The 21,533-nt window shown below is 43.7% G+C and overlaps 1 pseudogene; it reads left to right on the top strand.

The window, feature by feature from the left end:
• Positions 1-21,533, top strand: part of LOC141127735 (cell surface glycoprotein CD200 receptor 1-A-like) — an 88,989-nt pseudogene that overhangs the window by 46,138 nt on the left and 21,318 nt on the right.

Genomic DNA, 21,533 nt, shown 5'->3' with positions numbered 1-21,533 from the left:
GCCCCAAGGTATGATCGGTTCCAGCAACCATCGCCAGCGTCTGTTTTACATGGTGCAGAATACCTAGGGGCAAGATCTGACTTGGACACCTTTCCCACCAAAAATCCTCTGGGTTACTGGGTCTTGAGGATGGATCACTGGCCAGAGCTTGCACAGTATGCAATTGATCTACTGGCCTGTCCTGCATCCAGCGTTCTTTCGGAGCGCACATTCAGTGCTGCTGGAGGCTTTGTAACCGATCACAGGGTGCGTCTGTCCACCGACTCGGTCGATCAACTGACCTTCATAAAAATGAATCAGTCTTGGATCACCACCAGCTACCAAGCACCTGATGCTGATGTAACCGAATAATTTTTTTTGAAATCTCAGATCCCTTCAAAGACTGCCTATGCTGATGCTGAGTGACTATCCCTGAGTAATTAACCTCTTCCTCCTCAATGATCACGCTGATAGCTTGTAAGAACATTTTTGGTTCTGGGCGCCACCACCAGTGCCTAAGGCCCAATTTTTCAGCACCTGTTTAACAGGAGCGTGTAATTACAATTTTTGATGCAATACTTTGCAGCAGGGCTCGTTTCTGCATTCCAACTAGAGTATCTGTGAGGGGTTGCAGTGTTGTGGCACCAGCACCAGTGCCTAAGGCCCAATTTTTCAGCACCTGTTTAACAGGAGCGTGTAATTACAATTTTTGATGCAATACTTTGCAGCAGGGCTCGTTTCTGCATTCCAACTAGAGTATCTGTGAGGGGTTGCAGTGTTGTGGCACCAGCACCAGTGCCTAAGGCCTAATTTTTCAGCCCCTGTTCAACAGGGGCATGTAATTACAATTCTTGATCTAATATTTCACAGCAGGGCCCATTTCTGCACCCACCAAGAGCGAGTGAGGACTTATGCCCCGTACACACGGTCAGATTTTCCGACGGAAAATGTGTGATAGGACCTTGTTGTCGGAAATTCCGACCATGTGTAGGCTCCATCACACATTTTCCATCAGATTTTCCGACACACAAAGTTTGAGAGCAGGCTATAAAATTTTCCGACAACAAAATCCGTTGTCGGAATTTCCGATCGTGTGTACACAAATCCGACTCACAAAGTGCCACGCATGCTCAGAATAAATAAAGAGATGAAAGCTATTGGCTACTGCCCCGTTTATAGTCCAGACGTACGTTTTTTACGTCACTGCGTTCAGAATGATCGGATTTTCTGACAACTTTGTGTGACCGTGTGTATGCAAGACAAGTTTGAACCAACATCCGTTGGAAAAAATCCTAGGATTTTGTTGTCGGAATGTCCGATCAATGTCCGACTGTGTGTACGGGGCATTACAGTGTTGTGGCACCAGCACCACCACCAAAGGCCCAATTTTTCTGCCCTTGTTCAACAGGGGCATGTAATTACAATTCTTGATCTAATATTTCACAGCAGGGCCCATTTATGCGCCACCAAGAGCGAGTGAGGACTTACAGTGTTGTGGCACCAGCACCTGTCTTCCAGGTTTGGGGCACGCATGCTGACCTGTGCGGGGATTGGACACAGCACAAATTTGGCAGCAGATTTCAGCCAATGGTTTCGTCTGGAACCTACCGATTGGCTATGTCCAATCACACACAGAGTTCTGTGTGTACAAGCACCAGCACCACCACCACCACCAAAGGCCCAATTTTTCTGCCCCTTCAACAGGGGCATGTAATTACAATTCTTTAACTAATATTTCACAGCAGGGCCCTGTGAGGGCTTATAGGGCGTACACACGGTCGGACTTTGTTCGGACATTCCGAAAACAATATCCTAGGATTTTTTCCGACGGATGTTGGCTCAAACTTGTTTTGTCTACACACGGTCGCACAAAGTTGTCGGAAAATCTGATCGTTCTAAACGCGGTGACGTAAAACACGTACGTCGGGACTATAAACGGGGCAGTGGCCAATAGCTTTCATCTCTTTATTTAGTCTGAGCATGCGAAGCACTTTGTCCGCCGGATTTGTGTACACACGATCGGAATTTCTGACAACGGATTTTGTTGTCGGAAAATTTTATCTCCTGCTCTCCAACTTTGTGTGTCGGAAAATCTGATGGAAAATGTCCGATGGAGCCCACACACGGTCGGAATTTTCGACAACACGCTCCGATCGGACATTTTCCATCGGAAAATCCGACCGTGTGTACGGGGCATTACAGTGTTGTGGCCACAACAACACCTAAGGCCCAAATTTCTGCTGAGTATATAGGGCAGGCCCCTACTTTCAAACATCCAACTTACAAACAACTCCTACTTGCAAACGGAAGGAGACAACAGGAAGTGAGATGAAATCTACCCCTAGTAAGGGAAATTCTCTCCTGTAAGAGTTAATATAGGAAAAACATTTCTCCTTTCCACTGATGCTTTCCAATCCTTGTTCCACAAAAAACCCCAAATTTTCAAAAAATATTTGTCATTGGGACAAAAAGTGAGGTGAAATCTTCTGAAGAGGAGGACAGACAGCAAAACAAATGTCACAGGGGTGATAACCCTTCCCTATGTTTTCCAAAAAGCTTAAAGTGGAGTTCCACCCAAAAGTGGAACTTCCACTCATTAGATTCCTCCCCCCCTCCGGTGACACAGTTGGCACCTTTCAGGGGGGAGGGGGGTACAGATACCTGTATATTACAGGTATCTGTACCCACTTCCGGCATAGACACCCGCAGAATCTGCGGGTATTTACGCCACTTCCTGCTCCCTCCCCGCTGCCTGCTGGGAAACACACGGGTCCCAGAGGCAGCAGGGACCATCCGGATTGCGCTGCGCGACTCGCGCATGCGCAGTAGGGAACCGGGAAGTGAAGCCGTACGGCTTCGCTTCCTGATTCCCTTACCGAAGATGGAGGCGGCAGCACCCGAGGACGGAGAGACGCTTCGGCCTCGGGTGCCGACATCGCGGGCGCCCTGGACAGGTAAGTGTCCGTGTTTTAAAAGTCAGCAGCTGCAGTATTTGTAGCTGCTGACTTTTAAAAATTTTTTTTTAGGTGGCGCTCCGCTTTAAAAAAGATTTTTTGGCTGGAGCTAAACACGTTAAAAATGTACCCGTTCAAAATTACAAACAGATTCTACTTAACAACAAACCTACAGTCCCTGTCTTGTATACTGCTGTTCAGAGTATATATGGCCTGGTGGCCCCACACCTTTCCCTATTTTAATTTGGGTGCGGGGTTCCCCTTAATATCCATACAAGACCCAAAGGGCCTGGTAATGGACTGGGGGGTACCCATGCCGTTTGTCTCACTGATTTTCATACATATTGCCAGGACCCGACATTACATTAAAGCCGCAAGCAGTTTTAAAGGACTTTTTTTCCTTTAAAAATGACATTTTGTGCAGGGACTGTTCTAAGCACGGGAAACACGTGCCACTTTACAGGCATACTATAGACACCCCCCAGGTACAATATTTAAAGAAATATTTCACTTTTTTTTTTTTACTTTAAGCATCATTAAAATCATTGCTCCCGAAAAAACGTCCGTTTTTAAAAGTTTTTTTTGCATTGATACATGTCCCCTGGGGCAGGACCCGGGTCCCTAAACCCTTTTTAGGACAATACCATGCAAATTAGCCTTTAAAATGAGCACTTTCGATTTCGAACGTTAGAGTCCCATAGATGTCAATGGGGTTCTAACGTTCGTGCGAATTTTCGGTCCGTTCGCAGGTTCTGGTGCGAACCGAACCGGGGGGGGGTGTTCGGCTCATCCCTAGATATCACTATTGGAGAGCAGAGGGTCCTTGGGTGCACTGCAGATGCCATACTGAAGCTGTCTATTGATACCATGGCTGGTTTATGTGATCATGCTGTATGGGCTGTAGCAGAGAACTTAGTCAGTGTCCAGTCTGATGGTGTTGGTATTCGGTGGTGGTATTGGTGTTGGGTGGTGGTGTTGGTGCCTGCATTGGGAGAATTATAATTAGTCAACATCTAAAAGGTGAATGGTTGTTTCTGACACTTTATTGCTGAACTTTAAACCCAAAAACTTTTTTTGTATCATTTTATTTTATTTGTCTTTTTATTTTTTAAACATATTTTGTTTGAGAAATTTCTTTATGTAATTTGTATTACACAGTGGCCTAGCAAAATTTTTGATTTAACAACTTAGCAGCCACCCATAGTAGATTTGCTTCGGACGGGCGGCATAGTCAGGCCAGACAATGTACCTGTTCGTTGTCACCTGTCTTCCAGGTTTGGGGCACACATGCTGACCCGTGTGGGGATTGGACACAGCACGAATTTGGCAGCAGATTTCAGCCAATGGTTTCGTCTGGAACCTACCGATTGGCTATGTCCAATCACACACAGAGTTCTGTGTGTACAAGCACACAGAACTCTGTTTACAGAGAACGGCGATCTGGCTGTTTCCTCTCCTTGAATAGTAGGGAGAAAAGAAGCCAGATTACTACGTAAAAGCAGTGCACATTACACAGATTACACTTGTTAGGCACACAGTTAGCCCCCTGATGTTAACCCTTTCCCGGCCAGTGTCATTAGTACAGCATACAGTGTACAGTATTATCAGTAATCACTGTATTAGTGTCACTAGAGACATCAGTGTCAGTTAGTCAGTCAATGACCCTTTCAGACAGTGTCTGTTAGCACCAGATTTCCCGCCACACTGTCATTGTCACACTATAAGTCGCTGATCACCACCATTACCAGTACAGCATCATAGCTGCTTTTCATTGCCCTCCGCTGCCCTCTGTCGCTTGCCAGAGCCGTCGGTAGCAGCGGAGGTGATCGGATGCTTGTCCTTCCTGGGTATGGAGACGAGTGAGGGGAAGATGGCCCCCACCCATCTCCATACCATTGCAGGGGGAAAGAGACGTCACAACGTCATAGCTCTTAAAGGGCCTTTTTTTTTTTTTCCAAATGACAATTTTTTTTTATTGCATTTTAGTGTAAATATGAGATCTGAGGTCTTTTTGACCCCATATCTCATATTTAAGAGGTCCTGTCATGCTTTTTTCTATTACAAGGGATGTTTACATTCCTTGTAATAGGAATAAAAGTGATACAATTTTTTTTTTAAAGAACAATGTAAAAATAAAAACTAAAAGGTAAAATAAGTAAGGAAAAAAAAAAATTTAAAGGCGCCCCGTCCCACCGAGCTTGCGTGCGAACGCATACTTGAGTAGTGCCCGCATATGAAAACGGTGTTCAAACCACACACGTGAGGTATCGCCACGATCAGTAGAGTGAGAGCAATAATTCTAGCCCTAGATCTCCTCTGTAACTCAAAACATGCAACCTGTAGAATTTTTTAAACGTTGCCTATGGAGATTTTTAAAGGTAAAAGTTTGTCGCCATTCCACGAGCGGACGCAATTTTGAAGCGTGACATGTTGGGTATCAATTTACTCGGCGTAACATTATCTTTCACAATATAAAAAAAATTGGGCTAACTTTACTGTTGTCTTATTTTTTAATTTTAAAAAGTGCATTTTTTCCAAAAAAAAGTGCGCTTGTAAGACCGCTGCGCAAATACGGTGTGGCAGAAAGTATTGCAACGACTGCCATTTTATTCTCTAGGGTGTTCGAAAAAAAATGTATAATGTTTGGGGGTTCTAAGTGATTTTCTAGCAAAAAAAAATGTTTTTAACCTGTAAACAACAAATCTCAGAAAGAGGCTCGGTCCTTAAGTGGTTAAAATATACTATGTATTATAACAGAAATTAGAAAGTTTTTTTTTTCAAAATGTTTGGTCCTTTTTCATATATATAATAAAAAATTAAAAAAATCCAGTGGTGATCAAATACCACCAGAAGAAAGCTGTATTTGTGTGAAAATAAAATGATATAAAAGTAATTTGGGTACTGTGTTGCATGACTGAGCATTTGCTAGCTAAAATAGCATAGTGCTGAAAAGCAAAAAATGCCCTGGTCATGAAGGGGGTAAAACCTTCCAGAGGTCAAGTGGTTATTCCTGAGGGCAAAATACAACTAACCAATTGTTTATGTAAAGAAAAAATTCCCTTCAGTACAGGTCTACTGACATAAGCAGGGCTAGAGGATTAAATGTTCTCCAAGCCAATGGTTGGGGTGGGGGGTGTGCAAGGAAGTATAGTAGGACAAGAGGTAATGGAAAGCAAAGATAGGATGGGGGGATGGGTTTGTGGGAGAGCAATGGTGTAAGGTAAGTAGCGGAAAGGAGTGGGGATCGGAGAAGGAGGTACTAAGACTAAATAGGAAAAGCAAGGTGGAAGGTAGGGTTTGGGAAGCATGGACACATGGAAGTAGGATCAGACTGAAATCAGGACATTTTGGACATCAGAGTTTTACCTTCATCTGAAAAGTGACATTCCCTTCGGTAAGACCAGGGTTATAAGAGGTTTCATGCTTGTTTTTTTTTGTTTTTGTTTTTTGAGAATTAGGCAAGATCCTCCATTCTTCTTATGTCTTCTACATTTAGTCTCCACATAGCAATCGATGGTGCGCAAGGATCTTTCCACCGTAGTGGAATACAAACTTTTTCGGCAATAAGAGGTTGCTGCTGTAGCACTTACACCCATAGGAGGTTCTTCCCCAGTGAATTGCCCCACAGCCAGGCACACAATCTCAGCCATACAGTACTTTTCCTCAATAACCAGTCTAGGGGTGTTGTTTTTCTTTTTGGAGAACTTGTATAGGGTAGAGGGACATTAGCTAGACAAGGGCATAGCAAGGACAGACCATAAATGGATGGGGTGTCTCAGCCAATAGACAAGGGTTTTTTTAGTCCCTTGGCCTGCTGGGAGAGCCTATTTATTTGGGTGAAAACAGGTGATCAGGGTCCTGTGCCACCTGGATGGCTGTCCAAGTGAACGTGTGTTATGTCGCCCTGTGCTGCTAGGCCGGAAGCCTGAGGCCTATCCTGGGGGCACCTGGCTGCTGGGCTGCCTGAGGCCTATCCAGGAGCAGGAGAAACAGCATAGGGTTGGGACTGCAGGATTGGAGTCCAAGAGCCGGACGGGGAACCAGTTGTCTTTGGAGGTAAAGGGGAACCAGTCGTCACTAAGGGAGCTTCCACCTTATTACCGGAGACTTCAGTGAGTAAGCTCGAGTAAGTACCAGAGCAGTCTTCTCATCAGCCGGGGGCAGTGAAGAAGTGGGAAAGCTTCAGCTAGTGCCAAGCCAGGGGCCCAGCAGGTTAGCAGGGGGACGCTTGAGGAGGACACAGCGGGATAGCTGTGGAAGAGCTCAGGAGATCCGGTAACAATTGAGATCTGAAGGTCTAGTGAGAGTGGGAGCTCAGCAATTGAAGACCTATACTGGGATACTGTGAGATAAGAACCAGACTGTTCTGCGTTACCAAGACTTATGTACTACTACTGTTACAAGTTCAGTGCTATAGGAGACAGAGGTCCTACCTCTACATTCGTGGCATCCGGCTGGAGGCCTTTCTCTGTATAGCTGTCTTCCTATAGTGTTTCGGGGTCTGACAATTAACTTTGCATCTACCTAAGGGTGTCCTGGCCCTAACTCGCACTCCCACAGTTCTTGTTAAGAGACAATAAATCTCTTTGCATTCAAAAAGTGACTGGCGCCCATCATTTCATCATGCATCACACCCACCATGCCTGGTAACCCACTTTACAAAAAAGAATGTCAGCTCTCCCTAACTCTGGAGGTCACCATTAGGTCTCTGGGAGCCCGGGACTCTGCTACATTTATATTTAAACTTAAATATGTGGCTCATAGAAATTGTTTGAGCCAGGGGGTGATGGTAAGGAGCTCTATTTTTTCCCCCCATTTTTAACCACTTGCCGACCGCCTAACGCAGATATACTGTGGCAGAATGGCACGGGCAGGCAGAATCACGTACCCATACGTGATCTGCCTCCCGCGGGCGGGGGGTCCGATCGGACCCCCCCGGTGCCAGCGGCGGTCGGCATTTCACTGGGAGCGTTGGGAGGCGAGGGGGAGACCATCCGATCGTGGCCCCCCCCTCGCTATCGCTCCCAGCCAATGGGAATCCTCCTCTGCCTGTGTGTAGTTTCACACAGGCAGAGGATGTGATGTCATCTCTCCTCGGCTTGGCAGTTTCCGTTCCAGCGCCGAGGAGAGAAGACATGTGAGTGCACAACACACACACACACAGTAGAACATGCCAGGCATACTTTACACCCCCGACCCCCCCCCCGATCGCCCCCCCCGATCCCCCCCAATCACCCCCCCCCCCGTCACAAACTGACACCAAGCAGTATTTTTTTTTTTTTTTCTGATTACTGCATGGTGTCAGTTTGTGACAGTTACTGTGTTAGGGCAGTTAGGGTTAGCCCCCTGTAGGTCTAGGGTACCCCCCTAACCCCCCCTAATAAAGTTTTAACCCCTTGATCACCCCCCGTCACCAGTGTCACTAAGCGATCATTTTTCTGATCACTGTATTAGTGTCGCTGGTGACGCTAGTTAGGGACGTAAATATTTAGGTTCGCCGTCAGCGTTTTATAGCGTCAGGGACCCCCATATACTATCTAATAAATGTTTTAACCCCTTGATTGCCCCCTAGTTAACCCTTTCACCCCTGATTACCGTATAAGTGTTACGGGTGACACTGGTTAGTTCGTTTATTTTTTATAGTGTCAGGGCACCCGCCGTTTATTACCGAATTAAGGTTTAGCACCCTGATCGCCCGGCGGTGATATGCGTCGCCCCAGGCAGCGTCAGATTAGCGCCAGTACCGCTAACACCCACGCACGCAGCATACGCCTCCCTTAGTGGTATAGTATCTGAACGGATCAATATCTGATCCGATCAGATCTATACTAGCGTCCCCAGCAGTTTAGGGTTCCCAAAAAGGCAGTGTTAGCGGATCAGCCCAGATACCCGCTAGCACCTGCGTTTTTCCCCTCCGCCCGGCCCAGCCCAGCCCACCCAAGTGCAGTATCGATCAATCACTGTCACTTACAAAACACTAAACGCATAACTGCAGCGTTCGCAGAGTCAGGCCTGATCCCTGCGATCGCTAACAGTTTTTTGGTAGCGTTTTGGTGAACTGGCAAGCTCCAGCCCCAGGCAGCATCAGGTTAGCGCCAGTACCGCTAACACCCATGCACGCACCGTACACCTCCCTTAGTGGTATAGTATCTGAACGGATCAATATCTGATCCGATCAGATCTATACTGGCGTCCCCAGCAGTTTAGGGTTCCCAAACACGCAGTGTTAGTGGGATCAGCCCAGATACCTGCTAGCACCTGCGTTTTGCCCCTCCGCCCGGCCCAGCCCAGCCCACCCAAGTGCAGTATCGATCGATAACTGTCACTTACAAAACACTAAACGCATAACTGCAGTGTTCGCAGAGTCAGGCCTGATCCCTGCGATCGCTAACAGTTTTTTTGGTAGCGTTTTGGTGAACTGGCAAGCACCAGCGGCCTAGTACACCCCGGTCGTAGTCAAACCCGCACTGCAGTAACACTTGGTGACGTGGCGAGTCCCATAAGTGCAGTTCAAGCTGGTGAGGTGGCAAGCACAAGTAGTGTCCCGCTGCCACCGGCAGCCGGTGATTCAGCCAGCTGACCATAGAGCTGATCAGAGACCAGAATGGCTCCAAACATCTCTATGGCCTAAGAAACCGGAAGCTACGAGCATTTTATGACTTATATTTTGCCTGATGTAAACAGCGCCATTGGGAAATTGGGAAAGCATTTTATCACACCAATCTTGGTGTGGTCAGATGCTTTGAGGGCAGAGGAGAAATCTAGGGTCTAATAGATCCCAATTTTTTCAAAAAAGAGTACCTGTCACTACCTATTGCTATCATAGGGGATATTTACATTCCGTGAGATAACAATAAAAATGATTTAAAAAAAAAAAAAATGAAAGGAACAGTTTAAAAATAAGATAAAAAAAAAATAATAATAAAGAAAAAAAAAAAAAGCACCCCTGTCCCCCCTGCTCTCGCGCTAAGGCGAACGCAAGCGTCGGTCTGGCGTCAAATGTAAAAAGCAATTGCACCATGCATGTGAGGTATCACCGCGAAGGTCAGATCGAGGGCAGTAATTTTAGCAGTAGACCTCTGTAAATCTAAAGTAGTAACCTGTAAAGGCTTTTAAAGGCTTTTAAAAATGTATTTAGTTTGTCGCCACTGCACGTTTGTGCGCAATTTTAAAGCATGTCATGTTTAGTATCCATGTACTCGGCCTAAGATCATCTTTTTTATGTCATCAAACATTTGGGCAATATAATGTGTTTTAGTGCATTAAAATTTAAAAAAGTGTGTTTTTTCCCCAAAAAATGCGTTTGAAAAATCTTGTGTGAAAAAAAAAATGAAACACCCACCATTTTAATCTGTAGGGCATTTGCTTTAAAGAAAATATATAATGTTTGGGGGTTCAAAGTAATTCAAAGTAATTTTCTTGCAAAAAAAAAATATTTTTTTATGTAATCAAAAAGTGTCAGAAAGGGCTTTGTCTTCAAGTGGTTAGAAGAGTGGGTGATATGTGACATAAGCTTCTAGATGTTGTGCATAAAATGCCAGGACAGTTCAAAACCCCCCCAAATGACCCCATTTTGGAAAGTAGACACCCCAAGCTATTTGCTGAGAGGCATGTCGAGTCCATGGAATATTTTATATTGTGACACAAGTTGCGGGAAAGAGACAATTTTTTTTAATTTTTTTTTTTGCGCAAAGTTGTCACTAAATGATATATTGCTCAAACATGCCATGGGCATATATGTGAAATTACACCCCAAAATACATTCTGTTGCTTCTCCTGAGTACGGGGATACCACATGTGTGAGACTTTTTGGGAGCCTATCCGCGTACGGAACCCCGAAAACCAAGCACCGCCTTCAGGCTTTCTAAGGCCGTAAATTTTTGATTTCACTCTTCACTGCCTATCACAGTTTTGGAGGCCATGGAATGCCCAGGTGGCAAAAAAAAACCCAAATGACCCCATTTTGGAAAGTAGACACCCCAAGCTATTTGCTGAGAGGTATAGTGAGTATTTTGCAGACCTTACTTTTTGTCACAAAGTTTTAAAAATTGAAAAAAGAAAAAAAAAAATGTTTTTCTCGTCTTTCTTTATTTTCAAAAACAAATGAGAGCTGCAAAATACTCACCATGCCTCTCAGCAAATAGCTTGGGGTGTCTACTTTCCAAAATGGGGTCATTTGGGGGGGGGGGTTTGTGCCACCTGGGCATTCCATGGCCTCCGAAACTGTGATAGGCAGTGAAGAGTGAAATCAAAAATTTTCACCCTTAGAAATCCTGAAGGCGGTGATTGGTTTTCAGGGCCCCGTACGCGGCTAGGCTCCCAAAAAGTGCCACACATGTGGTATCCCCATACTCAGGAGAAGCAGCTAAATGTATTTTGGGGTGCAATTCCACATACGCCCATGGCCTGTGTGAGCAATATATCATTTAGTGACAACTTTGTGCAAAAAAAAAAAAAAAAAATTTGTCACTTTCCCGCAACTTGTGTCAAAATATAAAACATTCCATGGACTCAACATGCCTCAAAGCAAATAGCGTGGGGTGTCTACTTTCCAAAATGGGGTCATTTGGGGGGGTTTTATGCCATCTTGGCATTTTATGGCCTTCAAAACTGTGATAGGTAGTGAGGAGTAAAATCAAAAATGTACGCCCTTAGAATTCCTGAAGGCAGTGATTGGTTTTCGGGGCCCCGTACGCGGCTAGGCTCCCAAAAAGTCCCACACATGAGGTATCCCCATACTCAGGAGAAGCAGCTAAATGTATTTTGGGGTGCAATTCCACATATGCCCATGGCCTGTGTGAGCAATATATCATTTAGTGACAACTTTTTGTAATTTTTTTTTTTTTTTTTGTCATTATTCAATCACTTGGGACAAAAAAAATTAATATTCAATGGGCTCAACATGCCTCTCAGCAATTTCCTTGGGGTGTCTACTTTCCAAAATGGGGTCATTTGTGGGGGTTTTGTACTGCCCTGCCATTTTAGCACCTCAAGAAACGACATAGGCAGTCATAAATTAAAGGCTGTGTAAATTCCAGAAAATGTACCCTAGTTTGTAGGCGCTATAACTTTTGCGCAAACCAATAAATATACACTTATTGACATTTTTTTTACCAAAGACATGTGGCCAAATACATTTTGGCCTAAATGTATGGCTAAAATTGAGTTTATTGGATTTTTTTTAGAACAAAAAGTAGAAAATATCATTTTTTTCAAAATTTTCGGTCTTTTTCCGTGTATAGCGCAAAAAATAAAAAACGGCAGAGCTGATCAAATACCATCAAAAGAAAGCTCTATTTGTGGGAAGAAAAGGACGCAAATTTCGTTTGGGTACAGCATTGCATGACCGCGCAATTAGCAGTTAAAGCGGCGCAGTGCCAAATTGTAAAAAGTGCTCTGGTCAGGAAGGGGGTAAAACCTTTCGGGGCTGAAGTGGTTAACATACTGTCCCTAGTCAGTGTCCCGAATCCCTGCTACACCATGCACATAAAAACACTACAAAACAGGTAAGATAATTAATATTATTAGCATCAAAAGCAGCCAATCACACTTGCCAATTGTTTCTTTTTACACACAAACAAATGGCAACAAATGGCATCTTGGCTAAATCCTGCACTCCTGTGCCCTCTAGGGATTTTTAGCATTTTCTACTATGTCAGCACAATTATGGCGATTCTACATTTACTAATAGGCGGTCACTTATTTGATGGCACTTCTCCATTCACCACAGTGAGGTCTTAATTGTTTTAATTGGTTGCAATTCAGAGTCTAATGTCTATTGCTTCACCTTATTCTTAGTAAATCAACCCCCCCCCAGAGTCTAAACAGTGATTATTTTTTGCCTCCTGCCATTCATTACTGCTGAGAGCACTGGATTACTCTCCAGCTCTTTCCACAGATGCTTATGGTGGGAAGTAAGAAGACATCCAGTAGCAGTAGAGTGAGTGGATAATAGATACATGGTTGCACATAACAGCTGGGTCCAGTGGCACTTGAGTCTTGAGTTTCCCAACTTTGACTTTATCCATTATCATGTGTCAATCAATGTTTTTGTTTCTTTACAGATAAAACCAGGGATTTGATCTGGATCCTTGTAGGCTTCGCCATCCTTCTATTCACTGCCCTGTGTATTGTCTACTGGAACCAAAAGACAATCAGGTATGTCTTAACATACAAAATTAGTTTTGTAAGTTTTACCTGTAAAACGGCACTGACTGATGCTAGTCAGTTATTAAAAACAATTTTCCCGAGAATTGCTTCCATTAACTATTTTGCAATGCATGGACAGAGCTTTGGGCTACCAAAAGAGATTAAATAATTCCTAAAAGTGAGCCTTGTGTGGCAAAGCAACATTTGGACTTTGAAGTTGGTCCCTGGAGTATCTAAAGCTTTCCTTACACCAGTGTAGTGCTTACCCTCAAAGGAGCTGCTGATGTTTGCGTCCTTCAGATGTAAATGACACCCCCTCTGAAACATCAAGACTGAAAGGTAAATATATATTGTAACAATAAATCAACAGTCAAAAGACGGAAAAGCAATAATAAACACTTTACCAAGTATACGGAAACAGTTACAAAATAATGTGTGACTCAGTAAGTAACAAGTGGAGTAATCACTTTACCTCTAATCCCTATACTAAGGGGCAATGCAAAAATAGAGGTCCGATAATCTCAGGCAAACTCCCTCCCACTGCTTTATGCGTCGGGGCCCAAATCCTCTGTTGGATTTCGCAAACGTAAGTCCCTCTGAACCCGGGTATAAATGCCCAAACAGTGTCCAAGCCAAGCAATATTATTATTATTTCAGTTACTTAATACTGTTCCTTTAAAGCGGTAGTAAACCGTGAAAAAAACCCACAAAAAAACCCTGCAATTCAATAGTATAAAGTGCTAGTATGCCTTGAAATACTTACCTTAGAACGAAGCTCCCGCAGCTCACCCATTCACTGCTGAGGGACCTGACATGTTCCCTCAGCGTTTCTTCAAGGATCGCTGGCTCTGGCGCTGTGAGTGGTCGGAGCCGTGATGACGTCGCTCCCGCGCATGCGCGGGAGCCCTCTGTTCTGACACAGGCCGCCGGACCTGCAGAGCGCATGTGCCGCTGACAGCGGCTGCATGCAGGGTCCAGTTCTCCTAAACCGTGCAGATTTAAGAGACATTCTTTTTACCCACAGGTAAGCCTTATTATAGGCTTACCTTTAGGTAAAAATCACCAAGTGAATACAACCGCTTTAAACTGGGTTCACACTATTGCAAATTGTATCCAATTTGCATGTCAGGAGATTGTGACCAGCTCTCAATGGTTCTGGAGCGAATTGCACAGGAGTCTTGTGTGTCTTCTGGTCTGTTTCAGGTCTGGATTCAGCCAAACATTCGGACCGAAATCGGACCTGAAACGGTGAACAGGGACCCCTGCTGTGAGCCGATCTGTACGGCAGTGTGAACCCAGCCTTAAAGAGAGTGAAGAAATCCCATCAGCACATCAAGCAGTGGTGTATCATCCATGGGTGCAGAGTGGTCACTGCACACGGGCCCCCGAGGGGGGGGGGGGCACTGTGACCCACACATACTACCCACCACCATGCACTCCATACTCCTCTCCTGCACATATTACCTACTGCCATACACTCTGCACTGTACATTCCCTATTTAACATTACCACACTCTGCACTGTGAGGCATCTCAGACTCTCTTAAACCACACCTCCTTTAAGCCATGCCCAATATTTAGCACAATTTAAGCCATGCCCACATTTCACAGTGGCACGCTACGTGTGCCACATTTTTTTTTACCTCGGGCCCACTTTTAATCTTGAACACGGGCGCACTGATTTCATGATATGCCTATGACACCAAGGATTCCTAAGGAGTCCAAAGCTTTATTCACATGGTCACATGGTACACATACGGCAACGTTTAGGAGCCACGCAGGGCCCCATCGTCAGGCAAGTGACGAAGCCGTATGTGCAAGTGACATACTGTATGTGTACCATGTGACCATGTGAATTTAGCTTTGGACCCTTTTGAGGAATCCTTGGGTGTGCTGATGACATTTCTTCACTCTGATTGTCTATGGTTTCCAGCCTGTGGTCATTACAGCACCCAGAATTACTACAGCCCTTTTCAGGAACATGTGTGTGAGGATTATTGCATTTTGTTCCTTCAAATAGGGTGCGTAGGGAATGGACAGTGGCCTTTCATTGACACATAGGATGATCATTTGTCTCCTCCCACTCTCTGTTCTGGGCTCAATGATACCAGCTGTAGTGATGTCTTCCCCACAACCAGGCAGCCACGCCAAGGCTTGACAGTGGTGTTCTCACAATCAAGGAGATGCCAGCGACTTGACCTCTCTGCATCCCCAACACTGCAGCAATTCATCCCATCAATAGACTGCTGCACTGTGTGTGTTCTACAATGTGTTCTACAAAGTCCTCCCAATGACTCCCTCAAGCCTAGAAACAGTCCTTCCTTTTCCTCCTCTGCAGAGCTCTCTTTTTGCTGAGATTTTTACACCCAGAGCCAATCTGCAGCCCAGGCCTAGTCTCCCTGGGAACTACATCTCCCACAAGTCCTTGCTTCGCCCTGCAGGCTCTGTCTTTTCCCAGGCTGCACAGCAACAGCATTACTGCTTTCTTTTTTTTCCCAGATGGTGGGAAGAGCTTTCCTCTGTCTGTACGCAGCACTGCAGCACAGCCTTACAAATGTTCTGTGCTCTCTCTTTCTCCTTTTCTCACTGGCAGGTGTTTCGTCAGATTAGGCGACCCGTCAGATTTTGTCACTGACGTGACGTTCCGTCATGGCCATCTTGCTACACCCCGCACTCTTCCACAGAAAGGATACAGTGAGAAGGGGGCAAGCGGACATCTTGTTACACCCACCAGAGTCTGGCATTTCACTAGGGCTGGGCGATTTTCTAAATAAAAAAAAAAGCAGATTTTTTTTTAAAGAAAACTCGATTCATGATTCGAATCAAGTTTTTTCTTTTTTTTGACACCACGCCAGTCCTGAGGAGCTGCGGGCAGGAGTTTTTAGGCGAGGCTGCGGCTTCGGCCTAGTCCACGGCGTTGGCGTCCGCCTAAAAACTCCAGCCCGCAGGTCCTCAGGACCGGCGTGGTGTCAAAAAATAAAAATAAATAAAAAATCAATTTGCTTAAATTTTTAATCGATTTGACCTCTCAACTCGATTCAAGATTTAAATCGATTTTTTTCCCCAGCCCTACATTTCACACTTATTTTTAACAGTATACTCAGCTTATATAGTGAAATACAGTATTTAAAAATCCGTCTGCCTGTTTAGATGTTAAATTTTTAAAAGCAGCGGCGAGCCTGCTGATCTCACAGGTTTGCTAATATGACAGAACACCGCTGCTTTGAAAAATCAACATAAAAACAGTCTTACGGTTTTAAAAATACTGAATTTTACTATATAAGCTGATTTTACTGGTAATAATAAGTGTGAAATGCCAGACTCCCAACTTTTTGAGATGGGAACGGGGGACACCTATTAGCAAAAGTATGTAGGCATAGGACACACCCCCTGCCATGCCCCTTAAAGGATAATTAATCATACAAAAAAAAAAAAATGATTAGTTGAACCCAAAAGTGCTTTTTTTACCACTACTATTCCTTTATATTGGCTTTTGAAATTTACAAATGCAGCAATTTAGAAATTGGATTAAAGGTTTAGCACTGGGAAACACTTTTTGAAAGATAAAAAGTTCATTTTATATACAACTATAGAGATCAGACCAAAATGAGGGACAAATGAAGAGGAAAGAGGAACAGAGGGACATTGTTCCAAATCAGGGACAGTCTCTTGAAATCAGGGACAGTTGGGAGGTATGGAAATACAGGACTCCGGTGGGTGTAACAAGATGTCCGCTTGCCGCCTTCTCACTGTATCCTTACGAGTAGGAAGATGGCGGCGACTGAATGTCACTTCAGTTACAAAATCTGACGGGTCATCTAATCTGACAAAACAGGCAAGAAGAGGGAGAACAGCTGTAGCATTGGCTTTGTGTGAACGGCTGCAGCACGCGTGGCACAGCCTGGCCCATGCAGCGGTGAGTGCTGTGGACTAAATTTTTCATTTTAAAAATGTTCATTCACTTTTCTAGCTGCTAAGTGAGGGCAAATAGATGTAACGTATATACACGAGTATAAGTCGTTCCGAGTATAAGTCGAGGCCCTAATTTACCACAAACAAATGGGAAAAACTTATTGACCCGAGTATAAGACGAGGGTGAGAAATGCACAGCTACTGTAAGTGGAAAAGAGGGTCCACAATGCCCATTTGCAGCCTCACTGTGCCCATTTGTAGCCATAGGTCCCCTGAACTTCAAACTCGGTAGTTAAGGGTTCCTAGATGCCCCCTAGCTGCAGCCAAAATTTGGGGTCTCTGAACCCAAAGGGTCCCAAAATGACATTGCTGCAGATGGACACAGTTGACCGAATTTGGTGCCCCGTATCTTGGGGCCACATAGTGCTAAGAACCCCAAATTTGGTGTGCAAACCCAGTGGAACTAGCATCATACAATATACAAAGCTGGGGTTTCTAGCACCAAGTGGCCCCGAGATACAGGGCCCCAAAAATCGGTTCAGAAAATGTTACGCACTTTTCTGTAGCAGAGAATGACATTTTCCGAACCGGTTTTGGAGCCCCCTATCTCGGGCCCACTTGGTGCTAGGAACTCTATCTTTGGATATGTTGTGGTACCAGTTCCACTGGGTTTGCACACCAAATGTGGGGTTCCTAGCACCACGTGGCCCTGAGATACAGGGCCCCAAAATCGGTTCAGAAAATGTCAAGCACTTTTCTGCAGCAGAGAATGACATTTTCTGAACCGATTTTGGGGCCCCATATCTCAGGGCCACTTAGTGCTAGGAACTTCATCTTTGGATATGTTGTGGTACCAGTTCCACTGGGTTTGCATACACAATCTGGGGTTCCTAGCACCAAGTGGCCCTGAGATACAGGGCCCCAAAGTCGGTTCGGAAAATGAAATTTTTTGATGCAGAAAAGTGCTTGACTCAAGTATAAGTCGAGGAGGGGCACTTTCAGCACAAAAAAAATGTGCTGAAAAACTCGACTTATACTCGAGTATATACGGTATGTTTTCTACCACAGTGGTGAGAAAAAGCAGGATGGAAATTTTTTCTTTAAAAAATGTCTAACAGTGAATGTGGTTTTCATTCAGGAAATTACATTCATGGGATTGTACACCCCATTAACACCCATCATACCATAAGAACATACCTAAAATATAACATAAAACACACAACAAGGATTGTGGAAAAGTTTAGGCTGCGGCCCCTTTATTGGGTTCAAAACAATTTTAATTATGAAATGAACTTCAATCTTTAATACCAAACAGAATTGCTGTTAACCAGACCAACATGCTTAGTCACTAAAACTCAAGCAGCAATAACTTATACCAACCAAATAACAGTTTACCAACCACTGTCCACCCACAAAGTGGGCGACATTACCCAAAAGCCAGGTTACCAACCTGGCCCCACCCCACCACTGCGGCCTAAAAAAATCACTCCTTACAATCCAGCATTGAAAATGCCCTTACCAATGACTGAGAAAATGTACCAAAAACATACCTCCCAAATTTCTGAAATTATAAAGAGGTACACCCTTTTGCTCAGTAAGTAGCAAAGAACATATCCCCAGTTACAGGGACCTCAATGATCAAATATGCAGAAAATGATTGGCTAAACACCACACGTGCTTTTTTTCTTACCTCTACTTTTCCTTTATAATGATTTTTCAAAATAACAAATGCAGTAATATAGAGGCTGGATAAAAAGTTTAGTACAGCATAACACTTTTGGCAGTAAAATATTACATTTTGTATAGAGATGCACATATCAGACTAAAAAGAGGGACAACTGAAGCTGCATGAGGGACAGAGGGATTTGGTCCCAAAGCAGGGACAATTGGGCACTATGCCAAATACTGCTAGACCTCTGATGAGAAACTCTCCAGATCACAATATGGAAAAATGAAGTCACTAATAATGAGTATACAGTGAATCAGCATATGAATCTTTAAATTTTATGGTAACTGTACCATGAACTGAAGCCCAGGCCTAGAAAACCATTTATTTGTAGACAGAACAGTTCCCATTTTATTTAGAAAGTCTAATATTTCAAATCCACTTAAATCATTCCCTTCCAGGTGAACAACAAGGATATCCAACACAGCTCACACTTGCAAATAGGGAAAATGATCAGCCAACTAATCCAAATACATACCCCATATACCCTGCAAGAGAACTGGATTTTTAACAGGAGGGAAATAAAATCCTTTGCACCAGACAACATATGAATGTCAACTATTCAAACTATTAATTTTTTTTTTTTTTATTATTATTATTATAAAAGACAGGGACTTGCGTAATAAATGCAAAGAGCAGGATGGACATAAAGAGCAGTGCGCCCATCTACATCCTGATACACTCCCTATGTAGCAGCTGCATATCCTGCACCATCAACATCTTTTAGAGACAGATTTAAAATATGATTCTGATAAAGGAGAGCCATTCACATGTGACAGAAAAAGAAAGGAAAGCCTTGCGAATAGTTGAAACTGCTGAATCAGCTCTATTGGACAATGGGAATGGCCTAAGGCATTAAATGATAACTGCATATCCTTGTCTTGCTATTCTAATTCTGCAAACACTTTTGTCTAGCAAGTTAACAACTTACCTCAACTAACCAGACTGAACTGAGTGGTAAAGCAGTTCTAATGTATTTTTATATGCAGACAGATTGATTCCAAAGCAGTAGCGAAATTAACCCCTTCCCACTGAGCTTACGCCTCGGGTTTAGGGGGTTATACCAGGATGATGCCTGCAGCTGCAGGCATCATCGCGGTACTGTTTTTTAGAGCCGACGATCAGCTTTCCAGGGATAACAACTGATGCGGCTTAAAGCCGTTCGGTTGTTATCCCGGAGGAGCGGGAGGGGACACCCCCCCTCCCGCCTCCTTCCTCCGCTCTTACCGGGCCTCCCGTCCCACCGGGAGACCCGATCATCGATTTGCCTCTTCCGGCGGCTAGAGACAGACTGGCACTAAGCCGGAAACAGCTTCGTTCCAGTCTTCTTTCTGTAAACACGGAAGTGACGTCATTACATCACTTCCGGTTAATGTAAAAAAATAAAAATAAATGAAATTGAAAAAAAAATTATTTTAAAGCGCCCCCGTCCCTGCATACGGAAGTCACGCCCACATATGTAAACTGTGTTCAAATCACACATGTGAGGTATTGCCGCGATTGTCAGAGCCAGAGCAATAATTCTAGTACTAGACCTCCTCTGTAACTCTAACCTGGTAACCATTATTTTTTTTTTAAATTTGTCGCATATAGAGATTTTTAGGTACCGTTGTTTGTCGCCATTCCACGAGTGTGCGCAATTATAAAGTGTGACATGTTTGGTATCTATTTACTCGGCGTAACATCATCTTTCACATTATACAAAAAAATTGGGGTAACTTTACTGTTTCGTTTTTTTTAAATTCATGAAAGTGTCTTATTCTCCAAAAAGTTGCGTTTAAAAGACCACTGCACAATTACCATGTGACATAAAATATTGTAACAATTGCCATTTTATTCTCTAGATTCTTTGCTAAAAAAAAATATACATAATGTTTGGGGGTTCAAAGTAATTTTCTAGCAAAAAATACAGATTTTAACTGTCAGAAATAGGCTTAGTCATGAAAGGGTTAAATAACACGTTGAATGAAATTTGTGACCCAATAGCAGCATATAAACACTGTTTTTAAAATCCTTTTCAGAACTCTTAAACCAAAAACGGGAATTATATGAAAAGTCTCAAACTCCTACTAACAGTTTTGATGAAAGAGTGTGGAAACAACCACTTTGATACATGTCATATAAAGGGCAAAAAAGTTCTGCAGAGTCCTCAAAAGAGAGGCAACCAGTGGCATAGATAATGCAGGTTTTTTCAGCAAGGGAATGGAATATTATATGGGATATAACTGCAAGCAAAAAACAGGTTTTAAGGACATATTAGGCCATTGCTCACTGCTGGGGTAACTGTTGTCCTGAAACAGTGGAAACAAGGCAAAAAAGCATCTGCTAATAAATGTTTTGCTACCCTGAAAATGTTTAACCTAAACATTAAATGAAGACCAGGAAGAACCATATATGTTAGACAATTAATTACATAAAAACGCTATTCTAACATTCATCAATAAGAGGCTCTGGCGGGTGAACTGCTTGCTGCAAAGTGCCACAACAACAGGGAAGAGCCCAAGTGAACAATATTCTTAGGGATATCATGAAAATACAATATTCTGGTCAAAACGCTGAACATTTGCCAGACCGGAAATTACCACATTCAATAGATTCTGTTGCGTCCATAGACAACTAGAAAATGCTCATCTAAAACAAATTCCACCTACCACATAGAGCTAACATTTTAAGCTGAAATAAATTTGTGCCAAAACCAGTAGATACTCTTTTACCTGCTAACAAAACCAACATGCCAATAAGGGAATTTAACTGCTTCAGCCCCGGACCATTTGGCTGGCCAAAGACCAGAGCACTTTTTGCGGTTCGGCACTG

Source organism: Aquarana catesbeiana, linkage group LG02 (genome assembly GCF_042186555.1).
Source record: "Aquarana catesbeiana isolate 2022-GZ linkage group LG02, ASM4218655v1, whole genome shotgun sequence".
Classification (NCBI taxonomy): Eukaryota; Metazoa; Chordata; class Amphibia; order Anura; family Ranidae; genus Aquarana; species Aquarana catesbeiana.
The sequence above is the reverse complement of the archived record's forward strand: the minus strand, read 5'-3'. Positions and strand labels throughout refer to the sequence as shown.